The sequence below is a fragment of the Pipistrellus hanaki genome, assembly GCF_964339955.1.
Source record: "Pipistrellus hanaki genome assembly, chromosome: 13".
Lineage (NCBI taxonomy): Eukaryota > Metazoa > Chordata > Mammalia > Chiroptera > Vespertilionidae > Pipistrellus > Pipistrellus hanaki.
Genome location: NC_140515.1, coordinates 10,069,012 through 10,075,846, shown reverse-complemented (window position 1 = coordinate 10,075,846; position 6,835 = coordinate 10,069,012). Strand labels below are relative to the sequence as shown.

The following is a 6,835-nucleotide window of genomic DNA, read 5'->3' as shown; positions in this document are numbered from 1 at the left end:
AAATAAAATCCTATCTAATAAAAGAGTAATATACAAATTGACTGTACCTCCACTACACCCACAAGCCACTCCCACAAGCCAATCAGGAATGAGTATGCAAATTAACCTAACCAAGATGGCTGAGGCCACAAAGAGAGCAGGAGGCCTGGGTTTCCCCAGCAATGGAGGAAGCCAAGCTTCCCACACACCCTGGCCAGCCCTGGACTCCACTCAAGGCTACAAAGTTTCAATTATAGAAGATAAATAAATCCCAACAAAAATGGTGCCAGCCATGGAGCTGGAGAGAGCAGGAGGCTAGGTTTTCCCCTGGCTTCCACTCAAGGCTACAAAGTTTCAATTATAGAAGATAAATAAATCCCAGATAACAGGGTCTCTGCTTGGGTCACCAGGGATGGGGAGTGGGTGGCTGGCCTGCAAGCCACCACAGGCCCCTTGCCCAGGCCACTCCATGCCCCAAGCCGACCCCCACCCTGATTCAGGACACCCTTCAGGGCAAACCAGCCGGCCCCCACCTGTGCACCAGGCCTCTGTCCTATCTAATAAAAGAGTGATATGCAAATTGACCATCACTCCAACACACAAGATGGCTGCCCCCATGTGGACACAAGATGGCTGCCACAAAATGGTCAGCAGGGAAGAGCAGTTGGGAGGCACCAGGCCTGCAAAGGAGGGCAGTGGAGGATGATCAAGCCTGAGGGGAGGGCAGTTAGGAGTGACCATACTGGCAGAGGAGGGAAGTTGGGGGCGACTGGGCCTGCAGGGAAGGGCAGTTGGGAAGGACCCAAGCCTGCAGGGGAGGGCAATTAGGGCTGATCAGGCTTGCAGGGGAGGACAGTTAAGGGTGATCAGGTATTCAGGTGAGGGCAGTTAGGGGCAACCAGGCTGGCAGGGAAGCAGTTAGGCATCAATCAGGTTGGCAGGGGAGTGGTTAGGGGGAGATCAGGCTGGCAGGCAGAAGTGGTTAGGGGCAATCAGTAAGGCAGGCAGGCAAGCAGTTGGAGCCAGCAGTCCTGGATTGTGAGAGGGATCCCAGATTGGAGAGGGTGCAGGCTGGGCTGAGGGACACACACACCCCATGCATGAATTTCATGCACCAGGCCTCCAGTATATATATAAAAAAATCTCTCAGCAAAGTGGGAATAGAGGGATCATACCTCAAATAATAAAAGCCATATATGACAAACCTGCAGCCAACATTATAGTCAATGAGCAAAAACTAAAATCCTTTCCCCTAAGAACAGAACAAGACAGAGATGTCTGCTTTCACCACTCTTATTCAAGTCCTAGCCACAGCAATCAGACAAGAAGAAAAAAGAAAGGGCATCTAAATTAAAAAGGAGGAAGTAAAACTCTCATTATTCACAGATGACAGGATATTGTACATAGAAAATCCTAACAACTCTACCCAAAAACTACTAGATTTAACAAATGAATTTGGCAATGCAGCAGAAGACAAAATGAATACCCCCTAATCTATGGCATTTTTATACATCAATAATGAATTCTCAGAAAGAGAAACTGAACAATCACATTTATCACTGCAACAACAACAAAAAATTAAGATACTTAGGAATAAACTTAACAAAGGAGATAAAAAATAAAAATTAAAAATAAACACTTGTATTCCAAAAACTACAGGATGTTGAAAAAAGAGATAGAGGAATATATAAACCAGTGGAAGAATATACTGTGTTTGTGGATTGCTAGAATTAACATTATTAAAATGTCCATACTACCCAAAGCAATCTGTAGATTCAATGCCATCCCTATTAAAATACCAACAGCATATTTCACAGATCTAGAATGAATACTCCAAAAATTTATATGGAACCAAAAAATACCTCAAACGGTCACAGGCATCTTGAAAAAGAACAAGACTGGAGGGATCCCAATACCAGATTTCAAGTTATACTGCAAAGTCACCATAATCAAAACAGCCTGGTACTGGCAAAAGAATAGGCATACAGATCAATGGAACAGAACAGAGACCCCAGAAATTGACCCAAGACATTATGCTCAATTAATATTTGACAAAAGAGGCAAGAATATACAATGGAGTCAAGTTTACTAATATTTTCTTAAGGATTTTAGCATCTATCTTTATCAGGGATATTGGCCTATAATTTTCTTTATTTGTAGTATCTATCTGGTTTTGTACTTAATGATAAGGCTGGCCTTGAAAAATGATCTTTATGTCTTCCCTCCTCTTGAATTTTTTGGAATAGTTTGAGAAGGATACATATTAGTTCTTCATTGAATGTTTGGTAAAATTCACCTATGAAGCCATCCAATCCAGCACTTTTGCCTGCTGGGAGTTATTTTATTACTACTTTGATTCCATTAGTTGTAATTGGTCTATTCAGATTCTCTTATTCAATTTTGGGAGAGTATATGTTCCTAGAAATGTCCATTTCTCCAGGTTGTCCAATTTGTAGGCACATAGTTGTTCATAATGTTTTCTTATAGTCATTTATATTTCTCTGGTGTCAATTGCTACTTCTCCCCTTACATTTCTCATTTTACTTATTTGGATACTCTCTTTTTTTCTTGGTGAGTCTGGTTAAAGTTTTGTCAATCTTGTTTATCTTTTCAAAGCAGCTCCTGGTTTTCATTGATCATTGTATTTTTTTTTTTTTTTTTTAGTTCCCATATAATTTATTTCCACTCAAATCTTTATTATTTTCTTCCTTCTACTTACGTTGGACTTTGTTGTTATTTTTCTAGTTCCTTTATGTGTAAAGGTAGATTTGAGAATTTTATTTTAGATTTTTATTGCTTCTTAAAGTAGGCCTATAATGCTATGAACTTCCCTCTCAGGAAGAAAGTTGAGTTGTGTGTTCATTTTTGTTTGTTTCCAGGTAACCTTTAATTTCTTCCTTTACCACATTGTTGAATGTATTCATTCATTGTTTAATAATATGTTATTTAGCCTCCATGTATTTAAGTGTTTTTGAAGTTTTTTATTGTAATTGATTTCTAGTTTCATACCATTATGGTCAAGAAAAATGTTTGAAAATTCAATCTTTTTTAATTTATCAAGGCTTTTTTTGTGTCCTAGCATGAGGTCTATTTTAGAGAATATTCCACATAAATTTTAAAGTAATGTACATTCTGCTGCTTTGGGATGAAATGTTTTATAAATATCAATTAAATCTTTCTGGTCCAATGTGTCATTTAAGGTCACTGTTGGCTTTTTAACTATTTTGTCTGGAAGATCTATCCATTGATCTCAATGAGGTGTTAAAATCTCCTACTGTGACTGTATTTCTGTCAATCTCTGCCTTAATATCCACCAAAATTTTTTAATATATCCAGGCCCTCCTACATTGAGTACATATATATTTACAAGTGTTATATCTTCTTTTAGGATTAATCTCTGTAGTATTACTGTAGGAAACAGGCCTCTGGGATCCATCTCCAGCACAGTTGACTTTTTATGGAAAATGTTACTAAATTTCCCCAGAACAAACAGAATGTAAGAAAGAGGAAAGAGGATATAAGAACAACCAACTGTGGACATGAGCCAGCATCGTGATGGAAACTCCCAACGTCCCCACCTCAACTAAATAGGGGGAGGTGGAGATGACTAGAAAAGGCCTCAGCCCATTTTTTTTTAATGGTCCAATGGGAGACAATAAGGTGGTGTATAAGGAAACAGGTGGCCCCTCAGCCAATGAGGAACCAGAGAAGGGACTGAATAAATAGGCTTTGATCACTACTCCGTGTGAGCCTGTACAACCAGATGGACACCCACTCTCAAGAACATATTAAAAGTCTCGTTTTCACCATACTTCTATCTCTGAGTTTGTTATTAAAATTCAGACAGGTGGGCATTTCTCACAATTATATAATGTTCTTCTTTGTCTGCTATAATAACCTTTGTTTTACAATTTATTTTGTCTGTTATAAGTATTGTTATCCCAGCTTTTTTGTTGTTGTTTCCACTTGCATGGGAATATTTTTTTCCAATCCCTTCACTTTCTATCTGTATGAATTATCTGCTCTGAGATGAGTTTCCGGTACACAGAAATCATGATTTCTTCACTTATTTAGAACATTTAATATGCTCAGATTTAGTTATTTTTTTTCTTTATTGATTATTACATATGTGTCCTTATCACCCCATTGCTCCCCCAATTAAAGTTATTATTGATAGATACCATTTTATTATTTTTATTGTTTAAAGTATTACATATGTCTCCTTTTTCCTCCATTGACCCCTCCCTGGCCACTCCCACCCCCGGCCCTCATTTTATTCTTTATACTTATGTTCCTCTCTATATATTTTTTTTCTTTTCTTTTTAAAAAAGGCCCTTTCACATTTCTTTCAATAGGTTTAAGGTAGTAGACTCCTTTAGCTTTCTCTGGGAAGCTCTTTATTTCATCTTTAGTGAAAATTACAATAAGAAAACCTCAAAAACACTTAAACACATGGAGGTTAAATAACATATTATTAAACAATGAATGAATACATTCAACAACGTGGTAAAGGAAGAGATCAAAGGTTACCTGAAAACAAACAAAAATGAACACACAACCCAACTTTCTTCCTGAGAGGGAAGTTCATAGCATTACAGGCCTACCTTAATGCTGGGTAATCTTTGTTGTTGGTCCTTGCTCTTCATCACTTTGAATATTTCATGCCAATCCCTTCTGGCCTGAAATGTTTCGGTTGAGAAATCTACTGACAGTTAATGGGAGCTCTCTTGTAGGTAACTGTCTTTCTCTTGCAGCTTTAAGATTCCCTCTTTGCCATTTTAATTATAATGTGTCTTGGTGAGGGCCTCTTTGGGTTCATCTTGATAAGGACTCTGCTTCTTGAACTTGTGTGAATATTTCTTTCATCGGGTTGAGGAAGTTTTCAGCCAATATTTCTTCAAACATGTTCTGGATACTTGCTCACTTTCTTCTCCTCCCGGTATTCCTCTAATGAGGAATTGTTATACTTGATGTCTCAGAGGTCCCTTAGACTTTCCTACTTAAAATAAATTCTCTTTTCTTTTTGTTGCTCTGCTTAAGTACTTAAGTTCTGTCCTCTAAATTAATGATTTGATACTCTGCTTCATCTAAGATGCTGATGATTCCTTCTAGTATATTCTTCATTTCAGATATTGCATTCTTCATTCTGATTGGTCCTTTTTATGGTTTATTTATATATAAGTAATGCAATATATTAACTATATTACACACACACACACACACACACACACACACTAATTAAATGTCATGAATTTTACTTGAGTTAAAACTCAAGACACAAAAAAACTACTTAAACAACACTGAGTTTTAGCGCTAAATATCTTTGGAAGCCAACAACATTTTTTTAGAAATGAGAGAGTGGGTAAAGCTGAAAAAAATACAATATATTAACCTCTGATTATAGTCAAAAGAGGATATAATGACTAGAGTAGGCCTATTTATCTCCATCACATTCCATCATCCAGCAATTTAAATCTGATTTCTGGTTTGCCACCTGTTTATCAAACACTAAACACCACAATATACCATTTCTTCCCTCTGCAAATGGTCAGATCTCACTCACTTTATCAGTCATAATGCATGAGCTCCAGATCCTTAAGTGGAGTATGAAGATCACCATGCAAAGTGCTTCCTGGGAATACCTGTCATCCTTTATACAAGTACCATTCCCTCAAGACCTACTGCTTGGAATGATACCAAGCACAGGATAATGCCCATGAGCTTTTAAATCTCCATGTTGTAATTATGTGAAAATAGAATAATACTATCAACCTATCTCTGATCACATGGACTACATTCAAGCTGGCTCTAAAAGTCAATAATCCTAAGAGGACAACTTGGAAGTTTGCTTTGGACCTTACTCATTCAGTAGAAGATGGCATTTTTAATTATGGAAATTTTGAACTCTTTATATGGGAGAAGGTTAAAATCAATGGAAAAACTGGAAATCTTTGGAATGCTGTTTACATTGAATACTTCAAGAATAAAATCAGCCCTAGCCAGTTTGGTACAGTGGATAAAGCATCAGCCTGTGGACTGAAGGGTCCAAGGTTCAAATCTGGTCAATGACACATGCCTGGGTTGCAGGTTCAATCCACAGTAGGGGGCATGCAGGAGGCAGCCAATCAATGATTCTCTCTCATTATTAATGTTTCTAACTCTCTTTTCCTCTCCCTTCCTCTATGAAATCAATAGAAATATTTTTAAAAGAATTAAATCACAGTTGTTTCTGAGAAACAATTCTCTGAAAGATATTTTAAATATCTTGCCAAGAAATACCTTAAGAACAGTTTTTATAATTGCCTTCATGAGGCTGCATCTGACAAGAAGACTTAGGAACTTCATTACTTCCAGATTTGTCAGGATGAAGATGGATCTGAGTCTGGGGACTAGATGAAGCCACTCTTTATAGGCTTTGGTTACGAATAAAACAAATGAAGTGTACAAGAGAAAGAATAATCTAGAAATAGACTTTCAGTTTATCAGTGAATAAAAAAACAGGGCAATCTGTAAACAAAAAATACTATCAACCTAGTGTACCTGCCATTTAAGGACCACCTGTGTGAAGCAACAACATTACTTTTTGCCTTTCTCAGCCAATGGGAAAAGGAAGAGAAATACATTTGTTTACCAATTAAACTTTCTTTTTAAACCAACTTGTTTATAAAAATATTTGATGGATTAGCCTGAAAAGGGCACTATTCTAATTGGTGTGTGTATGTTTGTGTGTTAGTAGTTAATAGATACACATTCATACAGATGCAAATGGAATTCATGAAATAATCTTATAAGGTAAATACAACTGCTAGTTAACTGGTAAGACAAGTGTTCAGAGAGGTTAAGTAACCTGCTTTGG

The 6,835-nt window shown here is 37.3% G+C and overlaps 1 pseudogene across 1 annotated transcript; it reads left to right on the top strand.

Moving 5' to 3' along the window:
- Window positions 1-5,555: 5,555 nt before the first annotated feature.
- Window positions 5,556-6,372, top strand: LOC311632178 (ribosomal protein eL22-like; annotated as a pseudogene). The gene is made up of 3 exons: window positions 5,556-5,639; window positions 5,737-5,986; window positions 6,203-6,372. The product of its transcript is annotated as a ribosomal protein eL22-like (transcript).
- The last annotated feature ends 463 nt before the right edge of the window (window positions 6,373-6,835 follow it).